Source organism: Pristiophorus japonicus, chromosome 6, assembly GCF_044704955.1.
Source record: "Pristiophorus japonicus isolate sPriJap1 chromosome 6, sPriJap1.hap1, whole genome shotgun sequence".
Lineage (NCBI taxonomy): Eukaryota > Metazoa > Chordata > Chondrichthyes > Pristiophoridae > Pristiophorus > Pristiophorus japonicus.
This window is the reverse complement of record NC_091982.1, coordinates 148,097,992-148,120,434: the sequence shown is the minus strand read 5'-3', so window position 1 is coordinate 148,120,434 and position 22,443 is coordinate 148,097,992. Positions and strand designations below refer to the sequence as shown.

The window sequence follows — 22,443 nt, the reverse complement described above, 5'->3', positions numbered from 1 at the left end:
AGGCGCTATATAAATGCAAGTTTTTCTTTAATGTAGTAAAACGTCCCAAGGTGCCTCAAGGGAGCATTATCAGACAAAATTTGACACCGAGACACATAAAGAGATATCAGGACAGGTGGCCAAAGGGATAAGTTTGAAGGAGCGACTTAAGGAGAAACAAGAGGCAGAGTGGCGGAGAGATTTAAGGGAGGGAATGCCAGAGCTCAGGATCTGGGCAGCTGAAGGCACGGCCACCAATGTTGGAGCGATGAAAATCAGGGATGCACGGGGGGGCAGAATTGAAGGAGCGCAGAGATCTCGGGGGGTTAGACAGCTGGAGGAGTTTATAGAAATAGGGAGGGGGCAAGGCCATAGAGGGGTTTGAACGCGGGGATGTGGATTTTAACATCGAGACGTTAGTGGACCAGGAGCCAATGTAGTTCAGCGAGCACAGGGGTGATGGGTGAATGGGACTTGGTGCGAGTTCGGACATGGACAGCAGAGTTTTGGATGAGCTCAAGTTTACAGAAAGTGCACGGTGGGAGGTCGGCCAAGAGATCATTGGAATAGTCGATTCTAGAGGTAGCAAAGTCATTTCAATGGAGGGTAAAACCAGTGATCCCCATGTCGTCAGTTTCCCGATGGCCGGGTTAGGTTAAATTTACTCCCATACTCAGCTGGGTCTATCTCACCTGCTGGGGTCTATTCAGTTTTACCACCCCGCCTCCCCCCCCTCGACTAGTTCTGGGTTTAGGTTCGGGCACTCACTAACCAATCAATGCCATTGTAATCTATTCGACTGCATGTTAAAGAGGAGACTCACTGTCAAATTTATAATTGACTGTGGCCTTGCACCTCTGAGAACGAATTTTCCAATTCGGCACAAACAGGAAGTGGGCTAGGGTGTGATTCGCAGCTAGCTAACAAAATAAGCCACAACAGGTTTGCCACTGCTTTCATCGAATGGCTGAGTGCAAGTAGTGTGTCTCATTGCCAGCATGGATGGGTGTGCCGACAATGGCCAATTCAATGTGGGATAGAGGCCGACTTCGGTCGGCACTGTTGATGCAGTGGCCAGAAGTCAACAGATAGTCTTCTCTATCAGCCTGGGCTCAGTGGGTCGCATGGTGGTTATGTTACTGGACTAGTAATCCTGAGGTTTGGACTACTGATCCAGAGACAATGAGTTCAAGTCCCACCACGGCAGCTGACAGCTGGGAATTTATAATTCAGTTCATTAAATAAAAGCTGGTATCAGTCACAGTGACCCAGAAACTACTGGATTGTTGTTAAAAACCCATCTGGTTCACTAATGTCCTTTGACTAACAAAGTCTGCTGTTCTTACCTGGTCTGGCCTATATGTGACTACAGACACACAGCAATGTGGTTGACTCTTAACTGCCTAGCAATCTGTACCAAACTGCGACAAAGGAGTACCTTAAACACATGGACTGCAGTGGTTCAGGGGCAATTAGGGATGGGCAATAAATGCTGGCCTTGCTAGTGATGCCCACATCCCATGAACAAATTTAAAAAAAAACTGCCCTGAGTTGCGGGTTCAAAACCCATCCCAGGGACTTGAGCACATAATCTAGGCTGACACTCCAGCACAGTACTGAGGGAGTGCAGCGCTGCCAGAGAAGCTGTTTTTTGGATGAGGTTCGGGAGTTAAAATACCCGGCCCTGAAATTTATGCCAGCAAGTGCGTTTCACCATTTCTACCCTCTCAGGTGGACATAAAAAATCCCATAGCACTATTTCGAAGAAGACCAGAATAGTTCACCCCAGAGTCCTGGCCAGTACTTATCCCTCAAGCAACATCATTAAAAAAACAGATTATCTGGTCATCATCACATTGCTGTTTGTGGGAGCTTGCTGTGCGCAAATTGGCTGCCACTTTTCCTACATTACAACAGTGAGTACACTTCAAAAAAGTACCACATTGGCTGTAAAGCGCTTTGGGACACCCTGAGGTCGAGAAAGATGCTATATAATTGTAAGTTCTTTCTTTAATTCACCCCCCCCACCCCACCAACTAACCAAATACCCCTCCTCTCACACGATGCACTGAATCTGGTACCTACACAGCTATAATAAAAACACAGACAGGAAAGCATTGTGGGGGCAATTCTATGAGGTAAACGGAAGGGAAATTTTGGACCAGCAGATTTCTGTGAAGTAAAAGAAGTGAGTGAAATGATTGTACAAAGTACATCTTGCTTACAGCAGCAGGGTGTGATCTGAGCATTATGTGAATACATCAGGCCGTCTTCACCAAAGAAGCAAATTATCAGAGCTCGTTTGAAGGTGAATGAAGGCTGACTCCTTTCCCCTTCCTACTTTGACATCTCAGTTTTTTTAGCAAGCGTTTCTGGGCTGGGTGATAACTCCTTGTAATAGGATTAGCATTGATTTCTTCTGGTGAGAACAGAGATGTGGCAGTTCCAGTCATTTATTGAGCTGGCAGCTTTGAAATATCAAAACTAACTGCTGTAAAGACTAATGCAGCATCTTAAATAAAGAAAGCCCCCATGAATTCCTTTTATATTTTGACTATTGCACGATGAAACACTATAAATAGATGCCCTGAGTTTTCAGCTCCCATAATAGGCTTTATTCTTTTTGCTGTGCAAAAAAATCTTACTTTTTCTTGTTAATTTAATATTTAATCCGTCAGAGGTTTTTTTTAACAATTCATACATATATTTAGAAAATGAAAAAAGGTTAAATTTTAGCTCTGTAATACCCGAGGGGAAAGATTTGGCAAAATGGGTTCCTATGAGCATTACATTTCCTCACAACATTGCATGACACAAAACCAATTATTCTCCAACAATAAGTGATACAAATATACAGAATAAATAAATCCAAATACTACCACCCCACTTCTCTCTGTATTCTCACTGTACTGAAATCCAGACTCAATGCACCATCTCCGACTCTAACTCATTCAACAGCAGGACCTAAAAGCTGCTGAGGCCGTTAATCTCATCATTCTTCTCCCCTTCCTTCTACAATCTTATCTCCATCACTCTCCCATTCCTTCTACAATCCACACCTTGCCTCCTCCAATCTTCCCTTCCATCTACAGTCTTCAGTTTATCTCCTTGTCAGCTATGGCTCAGTGGGCAGCACCCTTGCCTCTGAGTCAGAAGAGTTGTGGGTTCAAGTCCCACCCCAGGAACTTGAGCACATAAATCTAGGCTGACACTCCAGTGCAGTGCTGAGGGAGTGCTGTCTTTTGGATGAGATGTTAAACCGAGGCTCTCTCAGGTGGATGGAAAAGATCACGTGGCATGATTTCGAGGAAGAGCAGGGGAGTTATTCCTAGTGTCTTGGCCAATATTTATCCCTCAATCAACATAACAAAAACAGATTATCTGGTCATTATCACATTGCTGTTGGTGGGAGTTTGCTGTGCGCAATTTGGCTGCCGCGTTTCCCACATTACAACAGTGACTACACTCCAAAAAGTACTTCATTGGCTGTAAAGCGCTTTGAAATGTCCGGTGGTCGTGAAAGGCGCTATATAAATGTAAACCGTTCTTTCTTTCCTTCAATGTGCTCTCCTCCTCTTGCCTCTTGTCACAGCTGCTCATGTCCTCTCCTCATTTCCTCACTGCTCCCCCTCGTCTTCCAGTCCCAAAGGCAGCCCAATGAGACCATCCATGACTGCAGTCAGCTCTTTAGAAGGCAGTCAAAAGCAGTGCACCGCTGACAAAAAAGTCTTCTCAGAAGTCAGAATTAAGTTTTCACAGTTAGATAACAAGCCAAAAAATACTCAAAAGTTGACCAGCAACCTCAAATGACAAACCAGCAGCTAACCTGTCAGTACAGGGGATCTTATTGAAAGGGGGCTTGACAGGGTAGATGCAGAGAGGATGTTTCCCCTCGTGGGGAAATCTAGAACTAGGGGACATAGTTTCAGAATAAGGGGTCGCCCATTTAAAACGGAGATGAGGAGGAATTTCTTCTCTCAGAGGGTCGATTTTTGAGTGAGAAGGGAATCAAGGGTTATGGGGAGCGGGCGAGGAAGTGGAGCTGAGGCCAAGATCAGATCAGCCATGATCTTATTGAATGGCGGTGCAGGCTCAAGGAGCCAAATGGCCCATTCCTGCCCCTATTTCATATGTTCTTATGTACTGCATGATCCCTTTAAATAGCGAGGGGGTCCTTCCTGCCTGTTTGGCCCATGAGTTACTGGGCAAGCTTATCATGTGGTGAGTTAGGCATTGGGGCAGCCCAGTATCAGAAAGTTGTCCTTCAACAAGCGTAGGACCCTTATTTAAATATTTTATTCAATGCTTTCGATAGTTCTGGCGTGAGCCCTTGACGCCTATGGAGCAGCCTGATCCAATATGGCAGGAGTCACACTTCTGGCACCTAATGAGCGTGTGCGCCCCGTCTTTCATTTGACCCCAGTGGTGGAGAGTTTTGGGCACCATCGGTCCAAAATCACCCGTTATTCCCAAGCTTGCTGTACTTACCACATGTCATGTCCAAAATGACTCATACACTCTATCCTAATGCTATAACATGGGTTAGTGTAAATAGAGTCCTGTCCATTCTGTTACCACGCTGAGCATTGATCTCCGCCACTCTGACAACAGACTAGTGACAGCAGCAAGGTGGGGTGTTTGTGCGGCTGGTGAAAGGGAAGGATGTACACTGAGACACTGCCTCAATGTTCAGTGCATCATAGGCAGTCCCTCGAAATCGAGGAGGACTTGCTTCCACTCTAAAAGTGAGTTCTCAGGTAACTGCGCAGTCCAATACAGGAATTACAGTCTCTGTCACAGGTGGGACAGACAGTGGTTGGAGGAAAGGGTGGGTGGGGAGTCTGGTTTGCCGCACGATCCTTCCGCTGCCTGCGCTTGCTTTCTGCATGCTCTTGGCGACGAGTCTCGAGGTGCTCAGTGCCCTCCCGGATGCTCTTCCTCCACTTTGGGCGGTCTTTGGCCAGGGACTCCCAAGTGTCAGTGGGGATGTCACACTTTATCAGGGAGGCTTTGAGGGTGTCCTTGTAACATTTCTTCTGCCCATCTGGGGCTCGCCTGCCAGGTAGGAGTTCCGAGTAGAGTGCTTGCTTTGGGAGTCTTGTGTCAGGCATGCAAACAATGTGCCCCGCCCAACAGAGCTGGTTGAGTGTGGTTAGTGCTTCGATGCTAGGGATGTTGGCCTGATCGAGGAAACTAACGTTGGTGCGTCTGTCCTCCCAGGGGATTTGCAGGATCTTGTGGAGACATCGTTGGTGGTATTTCTCCAGCGATTTGAGGTGTCTACTGTATATGGTCCACGACTCTGAGCCATTCAGGAGGGTGGGTATCACTGCAGCCAGTGCATTGCTCTGTGGGCACAAGCACGGACTCAAGATGGGTCCGATTGTACATGCATCAATGATCCACCAATGCTTCCACCGAGTAGCGTGCTGAGACTGGGAATATCACAGGCTATTTAACGGTGGGGCCCAGTTTGATTCTGTGTCACATGAAGTCCACACCCATTGCACTATCCGCAGGAGACACTAGAGAATTCTGGCTGATATCTGCTCCTCACTCATTAGCCCATGAACGTTAAAGCTGGTTGCTGAGGCCCAACCACTGCCAGTGATTGTGATCAGCTAACTCACGACAGACCAGGACTTGAACTTGGGGCATTCAAATCCGAGAGTCATTGGCAAAGCAATTGTGAACTGGTCACCTCATGAGGTGGGGTGGGAGGGGAAGGGAGAAATAGTTCGCTCTCTTCGATTGTTTTAAAGATAATATAAAGGGACATTTTCTCTTTTGTGCTCCCTGGCAGTTCATGTGAGGAAATTGGAAAAGAACCCATTTTGTTCACTCATTATATTGGACAGAAAATCAAGAGCACCAGGAAGTGTTGCCTGGTGAGATTCCAGCAGATGAGGCTTCGGCCTAGGAATGCAAAAGCTGGGAAACCACGTCCCATAGCGACAGAGAACGGAGATGCAGCCACAGCCCCTCCTGGTGCTGGGAGGCACCCAGAGCAGCTGCTGGAGACATGCCTCACCTCCCCACCCCCGCCCCATACCCCCTGCCCTCATGGAAAGCAACATTTCACAAGGTGTAGAGCTGGGAGCCTAGTTGCGTTTCGCTCTTGGGCTAGCCAATGTGGCCTGAGCATTGGTGACAAGCGTTGACAGGATCCCACCCCCACCCCACTACCATCTCGCTCATGCCTCTGTCAGGGCTGCTCTGACAAATCATCGACGATAATGTCCTTTTCCTTTAACATCTCGCTCCCGTCATCGTACTAATGTCCCTTTGATGAAACAAGCAGCGGATCTGAATAGCTGGCAAATAAAATAATAAAAACTAATTCATCTGTGGCCACCCCGGGCCCCCCCAGGGCTACAATGAAATGAAGAGTCCTTTGCAACGGGTGGCGGCGGTACGCAAATCAGCACTCAGGCTAAGATTTATATCAGGGTCTGGGACTCATCATGATTTATTTATTTGAACAGCTTGTGATATCATTAACCTCCCCAAACTCTCCAGAGAATGGCATCTGTGGCTTTCTAGAATTCAAACAATAGGGCCGTGTTTGCACGGCAAGTCCCACTGAGGTCATTACATTCACCGGCAAATGAAATCTCTAATGGAGCTCTTCTAATTGAGGGTTAAGTAGTGTCAGGGTAAACAAACAATAAACGGAGGTGTTGTGGCCTCTGTTATGGCTGTTGCTGCAATTAAACCATCAGTTGCGATGTTTACACCGGAGCAAGGGAGGGTTCACCAGCAAGTTGATCTGATTTTAACCCCGCGTTACTGCATTCCTTGAACTATCCACATGTCACCAATATGCTGTATTTATATAGCGCCTTTCAGGACTTCAGGACATCCCCAAGCTGTTCACAGACAATTCAGTACTTTTGAAGTATTTTCACTGTTGTAATGTAGGAACACACTGCGATATGTGCGCGCACTAGGTCCGTGCAGCAGAGCTGGTCTCCAGTCATCCTGGTTAACCCTTGCTCCTGGATCAAGACCTAGCTCTGTCAAGCCCATGTGGTGGCTGGTGTGCAACGGCCACCCCACAATAAAAAAAATCCACGCACAGGCATCTTCCACCCCTCAAGATTTAGTTCGGGATCTGGAATATTAGGTCCTTCATTGAAACACCTGTGAACTTTTTGGTGTGGAAGCAAGTCATCCTCGATTCGAGGGACTGCCCATGATGATGATGAATGTAGGAAACATGGCAGCTAATTTGTGCACAGCAAGCTCCCACAAACAGCTATAAGATAAATGACCAGGTAATTTGTTTTAGGTGTTGGTTGACGGATAAGCATTGCTCAGGACACCAGGTATAACTCTCCTGCTATTCTTCAAAATAGTGCAATGGGATCTTTTACATACAACTGAGAGGGCAGATGGGGCTGTGGTTTAAAATCTCACCAGAAAGGTGGTGACTTTGACAGTGCAGCACTCCCTCAGTACTGGCAGTGGAGCGTCAGTCTAGATTCTGTGCTCAAGTCTCTGGAGTGGGACCTGAACTCACGACCTTCACTCTCAGAGTGAGCCACGTCTGACACCTAAACAACTACAGGATTGACAGGCTGCCCAACCGTTCATGTCAAGAGATGAGCAGCCCGCCCATTTTCTGCACACAACCCCTTGTGGCCCACTTAAAACGGAGTGTCCCTCTGAAAGCAAGATTGCGTTCCAACAAAGAAGTCTTCTCAGAAGTCAGAATTAAGTTTTCACAAGCAGGTAACAGGCCAAAAACTAGCCAGAAGCTGACCAGCAACCTCAAATGACAAACCAGCAAATAACCTGTAGGTACTATGTAATGTATGCTCACAGGTTTGTAGAGCTGTTGAGTTGTGAGTGGCTTAGCCAGTCATGTGATGTTCACAAGACCCAGCCAGTTGGATTCGGGGGATCCACAATGAGGCAGGTGATTGTGAGCCTGGTGGATGAACTGGTAATGTGTAGTTTGATTGTTAAACCTTTGCTAATAAACCAACTAGGTCTTAATAGCAATGAATTGTTTTGAATTCTTAAGCAAAGAACCCATGAAGCAAATACATTATATACTGCATGGTCCCTTTAAATAGCGCTGGTGAAGGGTCCTTCCTGTCTGTTTGGCCCACGAGTTGCTGGGCAAGTTTATCACATGACGAGTCCCTTGTGGTCAAATACCCTGCCAACATTTATTGTCAAAGCTTGCGAGTGAGAAACGGACACTTGGCAGTGGAGGGGCCAATTTCCCCCCTAAGTTGCATGGCCATGGACCGATCAGGGGGGTGCTCGCGCAGGACGCTCACCAACACTGCACTTGCCAGAGATACCACGCAGCAAACTTAAAGGGCCTGTGCAGGGGAAAAAATTTAGAGGGAATTTTGGAGGGGGCCCCTTTGTAGTGGAACTGTACACCAGGAAACATGGGGCCAGGGTGAGTGTTGACAGTATGACATGCTGTGGCTCAGTAGGTAGCACTCTCACCTCTGAATCAGAAGGTTGTAGGTTCAAATCTCACTCCAGGGACTTGAGCACATAAATCTAAGCTGATACTTCCAGTGCAGTACTGAGGGAATGCTGCACTGCCGGAGGTGCCATCTTTCAAATGAGACATTAAACAGAGGCTGCTCTCTCAGGTGGACCTAATAGATCCCATGGCACTATTTCGAACAAGAGCAGGGGAATTCCCCCTGGTGTCCTGGCCAATATCCTGCAATCAACATGACAAAAAAAATCAGATTGTCTGGTCATTATCACCTTGCTGTTTGTGGGAGCTTGCTGTGCGAAAATTGGCCACTGCATTACCTACATTACAACAGTGGCAACACTTCAAAAGTTCTTCCTTGGCTGTAAAACGCTTTGGGACGTCCTGAGGTCATGAAAGGCGCTATAGGAATGCAAGTCTTTCTTTTTTTCATCGGCACTGCATGCATTCTGGAAAAGCTCCTGTGTGACGTTCATCTCTGACTGAGCCGAACCAATATTTGAAGTCAGGGTGAGTTTATTTACCTTTTTTATAATTAATTCCACGACAGGCAGCGTGGAACTACACCTGATTTCACATGGCCTCACTCACTTAGATGTAAAGATTGAGCGATTTCACAGAGAGTGGTGACAGCGCTGGCAATCTCAGTGCAGGTTAAACCCGTCCTCCAGGCATTTATTTTCAACCCACTCTCAAAAGGTGCTGCGGTTAAAACATCTGTAGTCAGCCGCCGAAGCAGCAAGGAGACTGAAAGAGGTTTCTCATTGAGGTTATTGATGGGGAATAAGATAAGCATGAGTGAACTGAAATTCAAACCGCTTTCAAATACATTATCTTACCAGTGAAGAACTGTTCCCGATCACTGCTGTCTGGTCGTAAGTCTGGTGCCATACTGTATAGACCTGTAGGCAAAAGCTGTTAGGCACGACAAGCCTTCTTGCTACATCTCAGCCCTTCGTGCACACCTCCTTACCGTATCCCTCAAATCTAATCACCCTCCAGAAACACAACTAGGGGCAAAGGTTATACCTATTAGGAAAGATTGAACAGGCTGGGGCTCTTTTCTCTAGAAAAGACTGAGGGGCGAACTGATTGAGGTCCAAGGTTATGAAAGGGTTTGATTGGGTAGACGTAGAGAAGATTTTTCCACTTGTGGGCGAGACCAAAACTAGGGGCCATAAATATAAGATTGTCACTAATAAATCCAATAGGGAATTCAGGGGAAACTTCTTTACCCAGAGAGTGGTTAGAATGTGGGACTCATTACCACAGGAAGTAGTTGAGGCAAATAGCATAGATGCATTTAAGGGAAAGCTAGATAAACACACGAGGGAGAAAGGTATAGAAGAATATGTTGATGGGGTTAGATGAAGAGGGCTAGGAGGAGGCTCGTATGGAGCATAAACACCAACATAGACCTATTGGGCCGAATAGCCTATTCCTGTGCTGTAAGTACTTTGGAATACTTTGCAAACATCAGAACATAACATCATAAGAAAAAGGAACAGGAGTAGGTCATTTGGCCCCTCGAACCTGCTCTGCCATTTAATAAGATCATGGCTGATCTGATCATGGACTCAGCTCCACTTCCCTGCCCGTTCCCCATAACCCTTTGTTCCCTTATCACTCAAAAATCTGTCTATCTCTGCCTTAAATATATTCAAAGACCCAGCCTCCACAGCTCTCTGGGGCAGAGAATTCCACAGATTTACAACCCTCAGCGAATAAATTTCTCCTCATCTCAGCTTTAAATGGGCGGCCCCTTATTCTAAGACTATGCCCCCTAGTTTTAGTTTCTCCTATGAGTGGAAATATCCTCTCTGCATCCACCTTGTCGAGCCCCCTCATTATCTTATATGTTTCGATAATTTCACCTCTCATTCTTCTGAACTCTAATGAGTACAGGCCCAATCTGCTCAACCTATCCTCATTTGTTAACCCCCTCATCTCCGGAATCAACCTAGTGAACGTTCTCTGAACTGCCTCCAATGCAAGTATATCCTTCCTTAAATACGGAGACCAAAACTGTACCCAGTACTCTAGGTGTGACCTCACCAATACCCTGTACATTTTCGGCTTTGATGTTTTTGGGGCGATAAAGTTTGTGCCTCATTAAGTAAAATTGGGCAGCTGGGCCCTGGGTCAAGGGGCGCAGTGCTAAGGGAGGTGTACACCACTCTTGGAGCATTAGGATGGAAAAATCCCGAGCTAGCTAGGCCGGGAACGCTGATAGAGATGACTGCCGAGAAATAATAAACCGATAAAACCCAAAACATTGCCCACGCCACCACAAGACAAATTGCAAAAGAAATTAAAAGAAAAAACAATCACACTTATCTTAGGATCCATTACTTACCTCTCCGCTGTCGGTATCGTTGGATGCCTGATTTCCCAGGCGGCCATTGCGGGGCGCGCTTCAGGGCGGACGGGTCGGGTAAGAGTCAAAACTCACGCCGGTGTTGCAACCAGGGGCGTTCCACACCCGCCATTGCTCTTCCAGGTAGTGCTGCTCTGCGCCATTGCAAAACTGGACCCAAGAATCGCTGCGGGGTGCTGGAGGCTGACCGCCCGCCCAGAACACCTCACCGCCGCCATTGCCACCGCTCCGGGGTGAAAAACGGAGTGTGGAGGAGCCGAAAATCCGCCCCCTATGAGTCAGAACTCTGTGTGCAAGGTCTGACAGGAGTGTTGTGTATGCAATAACTCAATAGACTGAATAAACTCTGAACAGGTACAAACCTGGCTCTACTTTATTAGGGCCCAAAGTGATTACATTGCCAGCTGGCTGGCCTTTTATACCTGGGTCGCACATATGTCTGCACAGCCCAAAGACCTCCGACAGTGACGCCACCTGGTGGCTGGTAAATCCAAACACACATACATGACAACATGTTAGATAATCGAGAGTGGCGATCAACCCACCACCATCCCCTGCGTATTCGCAGACCTCCTGATTTTAAACTAACAGTCGCGTGCCGAGCAAGGGGGTTCAGTGAGCAATTCAGCACCATTATTGCAGGTGTTTCTGACTGATTGCTTGGGTGCACATTAGTTATAGTGGCCAGAATTTTGCTGGTGTTCAGTGGGCAGGATCGATGGCGGGTTGGCAGTTAAATGTGAATTGAGTGACAGCAGGTCAGGAACCTGCTGTCAAATCATACACACTTGCCTTTCCCGATGCCGGGTCTGCCAGCACTGAGCAGACCCGGCAGGCAACGGCAAGGGAGCCAATTTAAATGATTAGTGGCTTGTTCACAGCCACTTAACAATGGTTATAAATGTACCTTTTGAATTTGACAGCTCACCCACGCTGTTACTAGACCACGTCTGTGAAGCTGAGGTGGGAGGTTAAGGTTAATGGCCATTGAATCAGCTGACGAGTTGACAGCTTCAAATGTCAATTAAAGCTCCCATATTACAGAGCTATCTTCCCTCAGCCAAAAGCTATTCCTCACTGCATTTCTATAACAAATTCGCCATGCTGCAAGTCGTTACACGAATCTCCATCCAGTCTGACCTAATTACCTCTCTCACCATTGACAGATTTCTGTCATCTCTACTTCACCTGCCATATATTGCATCAGCATGGGTGGCCTTTATACTCTCTCACCTTGGTCCTTGGTATCCCACCACGGTCAGCCCCAACACCAGCAGCACCAGGCACACCAGCAGCACCAACAATAACACCAACCTTCACCGTAATAAACTGATGCTGCACAGGACAGAGAGCACCAGCACCTGATATTGCTGCCTGGGAGGCCAGGGATGGTCTCACCATGATCAGATTAACTTCACGTAATGTTGTACATGATGTGCCAGGTTGGCGCCACCCCGCAGCAACACCATAAAGCATCCCTACAATGCCCAAGCCATTCCTTTCATATCATTGCAGGGGGTACCGTTATGTCTCACCATTCACTGCAACTCACTAAGTCACTTCCAAAGGTACACACAAATCTGTCCAAGCAAGCAAAGTGTTGGAAATAATGATTTCAATGTTTGACACCACAGAAATTTTACATGGACATTGCATAAAACACCCGAGTGGCTACGCTTGTGTGTTATTAGTTGGTATGAATGCACTAGGATGAGGGTGAGTGTGAGGGGTGGCTAGTGAGATGGGGATGTGATATTGTAGATAGAGAGAGGGATGGGTGGAGTTTCAAGGAAAGTTAGTGTGAGTAATGATGTGCAGGAGTAGGGTAGGGAAGGCAGAGTGATGGGGATGTGATGAGAGGCACAGCAGGATGAGGTTGAGTGTGGCTTTGAATTAACATTTTGTGATCTACTCAGATCATTGAAACATTTGTGGCACTGCACCCAGGTCCTCCTGACCGCATCCCTGCTTGTGCCCTCCTCTGCAATATGCAATGTGCTAATCTTCTGGGGAAGACTCTTCCGCCCATGGGAAGGGAAGAGGATCTCCCTTTATGCCGTGACTCCCCCCATAAGTATAAGAAGGGAATTATTAGCCTGGATGCAGCCGTGCTCTTTTGTGCAGTGATTGTCAGTCTTTACAGTCAAATACCGACAACGCAATGTCAAAATAAATTTGGCTATGATCATTTTAAGGAAACTGGCTGATGACGTGTCATCAAATGATGTCACCAGACCTGCTTCTAATTGGCCCGGAAACACGCTGGGCGGGCTTAACAAGCCCCATCAAGGGCAATTCATTTCACAGAGTGAGATGGAGCCAGTAGTGGGGTCAGGACTTACCACCGACATTGCCCGCCACGGACCCATTGAGGTGATGAAAATAGCGACCGGTGTCTCTGAGCTGAGAGAGTGAGCAATGTGTACATGTCTGAGCTCAGCAAGTGGGCAATGCTTCTCGGCCTTTTGGCTAAGATCATGCGTAACTGACCTGACAGGGGAGTAGCCACCATGACCTCCGGGTGGTTCTCCCTGGATCAGGAAGGTATATGCTTGCTTTTTTGGAAACAGGAGGTGGGTGGGGTGGCTTGACCCATCCACCTCCACGGAGGTGTGTGGGGGACCTGACCCATCCACCTCCATGGCACGAACCTGGTATTGCAGTACTTCCAGGAACGGTGCAGTGGCTCTAGGCCTTTTGGCTAAGAGCATTGGCGCAGAGTGATCCTTGGCGTGTGCAAGGTGACCTCTGGCGTTTGTGATTTGACAAAGAATTGGAACGATTGGCTACGGACTTCAAAAAAAAAAAAATGTGTCCATGTCTGAGCACAGAGAGTGTGCAATGTGTACATGTCTGAGCACAGAGAGTGTGCAATGTGTACATGTCTGAGCTCAGCAAGTGGGCAATGAGTACATGTCTGAGCACAGAGAGTGTGCAATGTGTACATGTCTGAGCACAGAGAGTGAGCAATGTGTACATGTCTGAGCACAGAGAGTGAGCAACATGTACATGTCTGAGCTGTGAGAGTATGCAATGTATACATGTCTGAGCTTGAGAGTGTACAATGTGTACATGTCTGAGCACAGAGAGTGTGCAGTGTACATGTCTGAGCACAGAGAGTGTGCAATGTGTACATGTCTGAGCTCAGCAAGTGGGCAATGAGTACATGTCTGAGCACAGAGAGTGTGCAATGTGTACATGTCTGAGCACAGAGAGTGAGCAACATGTACATGTCTGAGCTGTGAGAGTATGCAATGTATACATGTCTGAGCTTGAGAGTGTACAATGTGTACATGTCTGAGCACAGAGAGTGTGCAGTGTACATGTCTGAGGACAGAGAGTGTGCAATGTGCACATGTCTGAGCACAGAGAGTGTGCAATGTGTACATGTCTGAGCTGTGAGAGTGAGCAATGTGTACATGTCTGAGCACAGAGAGTGTGCAATGTGTACATGTCTGAGCTCAGAGTGTGTGCAATGTGTACATGTCTGAGCACAGAGAGTGGGCCCACATCCCATGAATGAATAAAAAAAATTGTGTTCGGGAAATTGATGGGATTGAAGGCCGATAAATCCCCGGGGCCTGATAGTCTGCATCCCAGAGTACTTAAGGAAGTGATCCTAGAAATAGTGGATGCATTGGTGATCATTTTCTAACAGTCTATTGACTCTGGAGCAGTTCCTATGGACTGGAGGGTAGCTAATGTAACACCACTTTTTAAAAAAGGAGGGAGAGAGAAAACGGGTAATTATAGACCAGTTAGCCTGAAATCAGTAGTGGGAAAAATGTTGGAATCAATCATTAAGGATGAAATAGCAGCGCATTTGGAAAGCAGTGACAGGATCGGTCCAAGTCAGCATAGATTTATGAAAGGGAAATCATGCTTGACAATTCTTCAAGAATTTTTTGAAGATGTAACTAGTAGAGTGGACAAGGGAGAACCAGTGGATGTGGTGGATTTGGACTTTCAAAAGGCTTTTGACAAGGTCCCACACAAGAGATTGGTGTGCAAAATTAAAGCACATAATATTGAGGGTAATGTACTAACGTGGATAGAGAGTTGGTTGGCAGACAGGAAGCAGAGAGTCGGAATAAACGGGTCATTTTTGGAATGGCAGGCAGTGACTAGTGGGGTGCTGCAGGGCTCAGTGCTGGGACCCCAACTATTTACAATATACATCAATGATTTAGATGAAGGAATTGAGTGTAATACTCCAAGTTTGCAGATGACACTAAGCTGGGTGGCGGTGTGAGCTGTGAGGAGGATGTTAAGAGGCTGCAGGGTGACTTCGACAGGTTAGGCGAGTGGGCAAATGCATGGCAGATGCAGTATACTGTGGATAAATATGAGGTTATCCACTTTGATGGCAAAAACACAAAGGCAGAATATTATCTGAATGGCGGCAGATTAGGAAAAGGGGAGGTGCAACGAGACCTGGGTGTCATGATACATCAGTCATTGAAAGTTGGCAAGCAGGTACAGCAGACGGTGAAGAAGGCAAATGGCATGTTGGCCTTCATAGCGAGGGGATTTGAGTATAGGAGCAGGGAGGTCTTACTGCAGTTGTACAGGGCCTTGGTGAGGCCTCACCTGGAATATTGTGTTCAGTTTTGGTCTCCTAATCTGAGGAAGGACGTTCTTGCTATTGAGGGAGTGCAGCGAAGGTTCACCAGACTGATTCCCGGGATGGCAGGACTGACATATGAGGAGAGACTGGATCGACTGGACCTGGATTCACTGGAGTTTAGAAGGATGAGAGAGGATCTCATAGAAACATATAAGATTCCGACGGGATTGGACAGGTTAGATGCAGGAAGAATTTTCCCGATGTTGGGGAAGTCCAGAACCAGGGGACGCAGTCTAAGGATAAGGGGTAAGCCATTTAGGACTGAGATGAGGAGAAACTTATTCACTCAGAGAGTTGTTAACCTGTGGAATTCTCTAGCACAGAGAGTTGTTGATGCCAGCTCATTGGATAAATTCAGGAGGGAGTTAGATATGGCCCTTACGGCTAAAGGGATCAAAGGGTATGGAGAGAAAGCAGGAAAGGGTTACTGAGGGAATGATCAGCCATGATGTTATTGAATGATGGTGCAGGCTCGAAGGGCTGAATGGCCTACTCCTGCACCTATTTTCTATGTTTCTATGTTTCTATAATAAATATAGTTCATATACACAATTCTTCAAACCTAATAATTTGTACATAGACATAATATTTCATACATACATATACCAACCGACAATAGGGAAACCAATAGCCCAAAATACAATGTAACATATCCTGTCAGACAAGAGCAATCTTCATGAATCCATTACACACAAACCTTCTACAATACAACAAATTCCTCTTTTACAATAGAATCAAGCAGTTAATTAAATCAAGGAAACAAACCCACTGGACCTTTTGCTCACAGAACAAAAGTAAATGAAAAGTGTAATTCAAGCTTCAAAATCGCATTATGCTATACAATGACTCAAAAACATATTTCCATATTTTAGGTTGAATGTTTAGTGCTGGAAAAGGAGTGAGAGGTCAGTGGTGGGGAATGGAACCCATGCCGAATCCTTCTGATCAGGTAAAGTGCAGCCAAGGCCCAGACTGCAGCTCCCCCTGCTCTGCCCTCATTATGTGCACACACCCCAACTTCAGAAGAGCATTTTTTGCTGGATCAACGTTATGTTCCCATCTCTCACACCAGTCATGTCGTCTCTCTGACGTGAGATTGCAGATGTTGTGTCCGGTGGCACTGAATTGAGGGCAGTTTGGTGTCCACTAAGGACATCTTTGACACAGCCCATACTCATTTAAAGTGACCCATTGAAGCTGCCAGAGAGAGAGAGAAAGAGAGAGGAGACCCTCAGATCAGCTGGATCGGTACCAATGCCTCAATGTTCTGATTCCCCGAACTCAAGAACATCTGTTGAGAAGAAGCAATGAACACATGCAACTAGTAACTAGATACACACAAATTTAACGCAGTAACGACTGAAAGCCTATCTCTTCCCTTTCAACGGGGAAGATCCCAATATTGTGGGGGAAGCCAACTCATCATCATCATCATAGGCAGTCCCTTGAAACGAGGATGACTTGCTTCCATGCCAAAAAGGGATGAGTTCACAGCTGTTTCAATGAAGGACCTAATATTCCAGGTCGCGATCTACATCTTGAAGGGTGGAAGGTGCCTGTGCGTGGATTTTTTTGACAGAGCTAGGTCTTGGTCCAGTGGCAAGGATTACCCAAGACAACTGGCTGTACTTCAATGGGCAGGGTTTTAAAAAATTAATTCACGGGACATGGGCATTGCCGGCAAGACCAGCATTTACTGCCCATCCCTCATTGCCCTTGAGAAGGTGGTGATGACTTGCCTTCTCCTTGACCCTCTGCAGTCCATGTGGTGAAGGTGTTCCCACAGTGTTGTAAGGGAGGCAGTTCAAGGATTTTGACCCAGTGACGATGAAGGAACGGTGATATATGTCGGGATAGTGCGTGACTTTGAGGTGGATCTTGGAGGTGATGGTTTTCCCACGCACCTGCTAACCTTGTCCTTCGAGGTGATCGAGGTCGCGGGTATGGGATGCGCTGTCGAAAAAGCCGTGGCGAGATGCTGTAGTGCATCTTGTAGATGCTCTGGTGGTGGAGGGAGTAGATATTTAAGGTGGTAGGTGGATTTCTGGAGTAATGGGGTAACCCAGCCAGGAGGTTTGCCTGTAATATTTGGAGTCAGAAGCCAGAGTAACTGTTCTGGACACTCCTTGGTAGATTGTGGGTCTTGTATAGTACACAAGGAGTTAAATCATTGACAAATAAGTCCAAACTACGAGCAAATCTAATCACAATGGCCTCCTGGATCAAATGCTTCCCCGCTGTACTGCGTCTGCTGCTGGAGTGATACTGTCTGTAAAAGACAGGAGCAGATCCAATCTCCATTTCTGGAGAAAATCCCTTTCAGTTTAAACCTACGATAAATACATCAAGCAGTCTACCTCTTTGATTAATCCCAAGAAGAATCCCTAAAACTTAAAGCAAAGGATTGGGGAAGATAAATCGCATTACTTCTCCACACTAACATCTCTGGAACAAACATCCAAACAGTGGTATGTCTTGCAGCAGGTGAAGTTCCAGGAGAAATCTGGATTCTCAGCCGCATATTGTCACATTTATTTTTATCTTCACACAAGAATACGGTATTTTTTCCCTCTGACCAACTTTCCCCTTTTACCTCTGTGCTGACGCATGTCTGGGAGGCAAGCCGGTGCTTTACCTAAGTGGCCACCCTTCATGCATGAGCCTCGTATCAACGGGCTATTCAACTATACAGGGCATCACAGCTGCATCCACACTTGCCAACAGGAGTAATGAGGAGCAGTAACTCCATCAGATTTATTTCATCATCTAGCCCAGGGTACTCTAGATAGTCATCGTGACTTTACTGACACTTAGCCAAAGCAGGGGTTGTCAGAAGAGACTGACGTAAGCTTGACTAAAGGGATAGATTTTCAGAAGGGTCTTAGAGGGGAGAGAGGTAGAGAGGCAGAGTGGTTTAGAGAGGCAATGCCAGGGTGTAGAATTTAGGCAGCTGAATGTGGCGGCATACCACTCCAGGGAGCAGCACGTGCTGGAGCAGGAGAGCAATGGCAGTGAAGAGGGAAGTCACCAAATTCCAGGTCGGTGATTGGAGTGTGAGCAGGAACAGCAGGAGCAGCGAGGTCAGGGCGAAGGAGCGGCGAGAGATTGTTGAGGGATGTGATCGGTGCCAACGAGAGGTACGAGTTCGGGACCCAGCTGAGGCGAGGGCCCAGGAGCAGCACGGTCCAACCCACACTGCGATATGTGCGCGCACTAGGTCCGTGCAGCAGAGTTGGTCTGCAGTCGTCTTGCTTAACCCTTGCCGCTGGACCAAGACCTAGCTCTTTCAAGCCCATGTGGTGGCTGGTGTGCAACGGTCACCACATATTAAAAAAATCCACGCACAGGCATCTTCCAACCCTTCAAGATGCAGTTTGGGATCTGGAATATTAGGTCCTTCATTGAAACACCTGTGAACTTTCTGACGTGGAAGCAAGTCATCCTCGAATCGAGGGACTGCCTATGATGATGATGATGATGATGAAGACACTTGGCCATTCGCTGTCCGGTGTGTTTCTGAGGAACACTGTCACTTTAGTAACAATTAGGGACAATTATACAAGCTGGATTCACTCCCATTAGGAATTGGGCTCATACAGCCACAAGAGGTTGTAAACTACCAGTTTGGACTTGGTTGAATTCAGGTTCCAGAGTGTGAAAGGACAGTGAGTGACCCACTGTACCACCCAGTCCCAGAGTGTGAAAGGACAGTGTCTGATCCACTGTACCACCCAGTCCCAGAGTGTGAAAGGACAGTGTGTGACCCACTGTACCACCCAGTCCCAGAGTGTGAAAGGACAGTGTGTGACCCACTGTACCACCCAGTCCCAGAGTGTGAAAGGACAGTGTGTGACCCACTGTACCACTCAGTCCCAGAGTGTGAAAGGGCAGTGTGTGACCCACTGTACCACCCAGTCCCAGAGTGTGAAAGAACAGTGTGTGACCCACTGTACCACCCAGTCCCAGAGTGTGAAAGAACAGTGTGTGACCCACTGTACCACCCAGTCCCAGAGTGTGAAAGGACAGTGTGTGACCCACTGTACCACCCAGTCCCAGAGTGTGAAAGAACAGTGTGTGACCCACTGTACCACCCAGTCCCAGAGTGTGAAAGGACAGTGTGTGACCCACTGTACCACCCAGTCCCAGAGTGTGAAAGGACAGTGTGTGACCCACTGTACCACCCAGTCCCAGAGTGTGAAAGGACAGTGTGTGACCCACTGTATCACCCAGTCCCAGAGTGTGAAAGAACAGTGTGTGACCCACTGTACCACCCAGTCCCAGAATGTGAAAGGACAATGTGTGACCCACTGTACCACCCTGTCCTAGAGTGTGAAAAGACAGTGTGTGCCCCACGGTACCACCCAGTCCCAGAATGTGAAAGGACAGTGTGTGACCCACTGTACCACCCTGTCCTAGAGTGTGAAAAGACAGTGTGTGCCCCACGGTACCATGCAATCTTGAAGTGTGAAGTGATTGTCTGTAAACCCCTGTGCTATCCATAATGGAGACCCCCCTCGGCCTGTTTAGTGGTTCACTTAAAGCAGAAGGCTGATATGACCTGTTTGTAAATGCTGAGTTGGTTGTTCCCTCCCAGGGTGACAGTGGGAGACAATATGGCAACGCCGGGAGTTTGCACCTATGGATGTCCCACAACACCCATCGGCACCTTTCAGGTGAGGAATGGGGAGCAAAGCTAGAATTAAAAAATCAAATCTCATCACGTGGTTATCTGCACAAAGGTACCAATCATTCACTAATGTGAGCCCGGTTTAATAACATATTAGTTCCAGGATAGGTGCTTTTTAAATAGATTGTTTTAAAAGTTGATTTTCCCCATAATACCTGCACGGGTGACCGGAAACCCCACAGCTTGTCAGTGGGGTGCCTGATGCAGCCATTTTATCTTTCGATTATCAAATTAATAAAAGTTTCAGGTAAGCTTCCTCACCTATGAGTTGGCCCTGCAGTATTGTAAACCTTGTCTTTTATAGGCCAGATAAAGTCCTGTGTGGGATTGGAATGGAAATGTTTTTCTGCTGGCATTAATGGCTTGGTTGGTTGGAGAGGTCTTGACGCAATAACACTTGCAAGCAAGGTGGGCTTTTTAATTTATTTCAGCGGTTGTGAAAGTTTTATGAGGAGATACGATCAATTCTGCTGAAGTGAAAAGCCACTGCAATAAGTAAGCAGTTCAGCCGCTGTTCTGCTCTTTGTTGGGATTTAAATCACGTGTCTCATAAAGACAACAATTAAGACAGAAGTGTCTGCGGTTGCCAAATTTATTTGGTTGAATTGGTTTGCTGAAGACAGAGGGTCAGCATCGTGAAGCTCTTCTGCCAGCACAGACCCTCACTAGAGGAAGGAGCTGGTAATTGAGCCTCACAATTTCTTAATTTTCATTCACAGGATGTGGGCATCACTGGCAAGGCCAGCATTTATTGTCCATCCCTAATTGCCCTTGAGAAGGTGGAGGTGAGCCACCTCCTTGAATACAACTGAAGGGCTTGCTTGGCCATTTCAGAGGCAGTTCAGAGTCAACCACATTGCTGTGGTTCTGGAGTCACATATAGGCCAGATCAGGAAAGGATGGCAGATTTCCTTCCCTAAAGGGCATTAGTGAACCAGATGGGTTTTTACGACAATCTGGTAGTTACATGGTCGCCATTACTGATAGTAGCTTTTTTAAAATTCAAGATTTATTTAATTAATTTAATTTAAATTCCCCGTGGTGCTGCCATGGTGGGAGTTGAACTCATGTCTCTGGATTATTGATCCAAGCTAATTCAGTGACACACCCCTTATGCTATTGTACCCTGAAAATTTAGATCTTCAGTTAGATCTCAACTTTAAAACAGTAACTAGTGGGGTACCGCAGGGATCGGTGCTGGGGCCTCAACTATTTACAATCTATATAAATGACTTGGATTAAGGGACCGAGTGTAATGTAGCCAAGTTTGCTGATGATATAAAGATAGGTGGGAAAGCAAACTGTGAGAAGGACACAAAAAAATCTGCAAAGGGATATAGACAGGCTAAGTGAATGGGCAATAATTTGGCAGATGGAGTATAATTTGGGAAAATGTGAGGTTATCCACTTTGACAGAAAAAATAGTAAAGCAAATTATAATTTAAATGGAGAAAAATTGCAAAGTGCTGCAGTACAGAGGGACCTGGGGGTCCTTGTGCAGGTACAGCAAGTAATCATGAAGGCAAATGGAATGTTGGCCTTTATTGCAAGGGGAATAGAGTCCTGCTACAACTGTACAGGGTATTGGTGAGGTCACACCTAGAGTACTATGTACAGTTTTGGTCTCCGTATTTAAGGAAGGATCTATTTGCATTGGAGGCTGTTCAGAGAAGGTTCACTAGATTAATTCCGGAGATGAGGGGATTGACTTATGAAGATAGTTTGAGTAGGTTAGGCCTACTCATTGGAGTTCAGAAGAATGAAAGGTGACCTTATCAAAACATATAAGATAATGAGCGGGCTTGACAAGGTGGATGCAGAGAGGGTATTTCCACTCATAAGGGAAACTAAAACTAGGGAACATAGGGCTCAAAATTGGCTCACCCCTTTTTTCAGCGCACTCACCGGAGATGCGCTGCTTTTCTGCATTGAAAAGTGCTCCGAAAAAATTGTTCCCCACTTTGCATTCTGTCTGGCCTCTCCCGGGTCTTTGCGCAGTGTGGCCAGTCGGGTCAGGGTTGTAGCCAGCGTCCTGCGCTGAAAACAGTGCCAGGACATCTGTACATGCGCGTTGGAGTGTGCGCGCATGCGCAGTAGCTCCTCACCCCCAGCCTCTCAGTGTGCGTGCTGCAGCGTGGGACCCGATCATCATCATCATCACCATCAGATCGGCTGCTGGTGCGTCCAGGCCGAGTGGCCTACCACACAGGCTGGCCCACTGCCTTCCCGGGCTGAAGATGAAGGTAGGGTAGGACTTACTTACTTCTATTTTTTATTTGGATATTTTGAAAAAATTATGTAAA

At 46.8% G+C, this 22,443-nt stretch overlaps 1 pseudogene; it reads left to right on the top strand.

Moving 5' to 3' along the window:
- Positions 1-13,275: 13,275 nt before the first annotated feature.
- On the top strand, positions 13,276-13,514 carry LOC139266408 (U2 spliceosomal RNA; annotated as a pseudogene).
- The last annotated feature ends 8,929 nt before the right edge of the window (positions 13,515-22,443 follow it).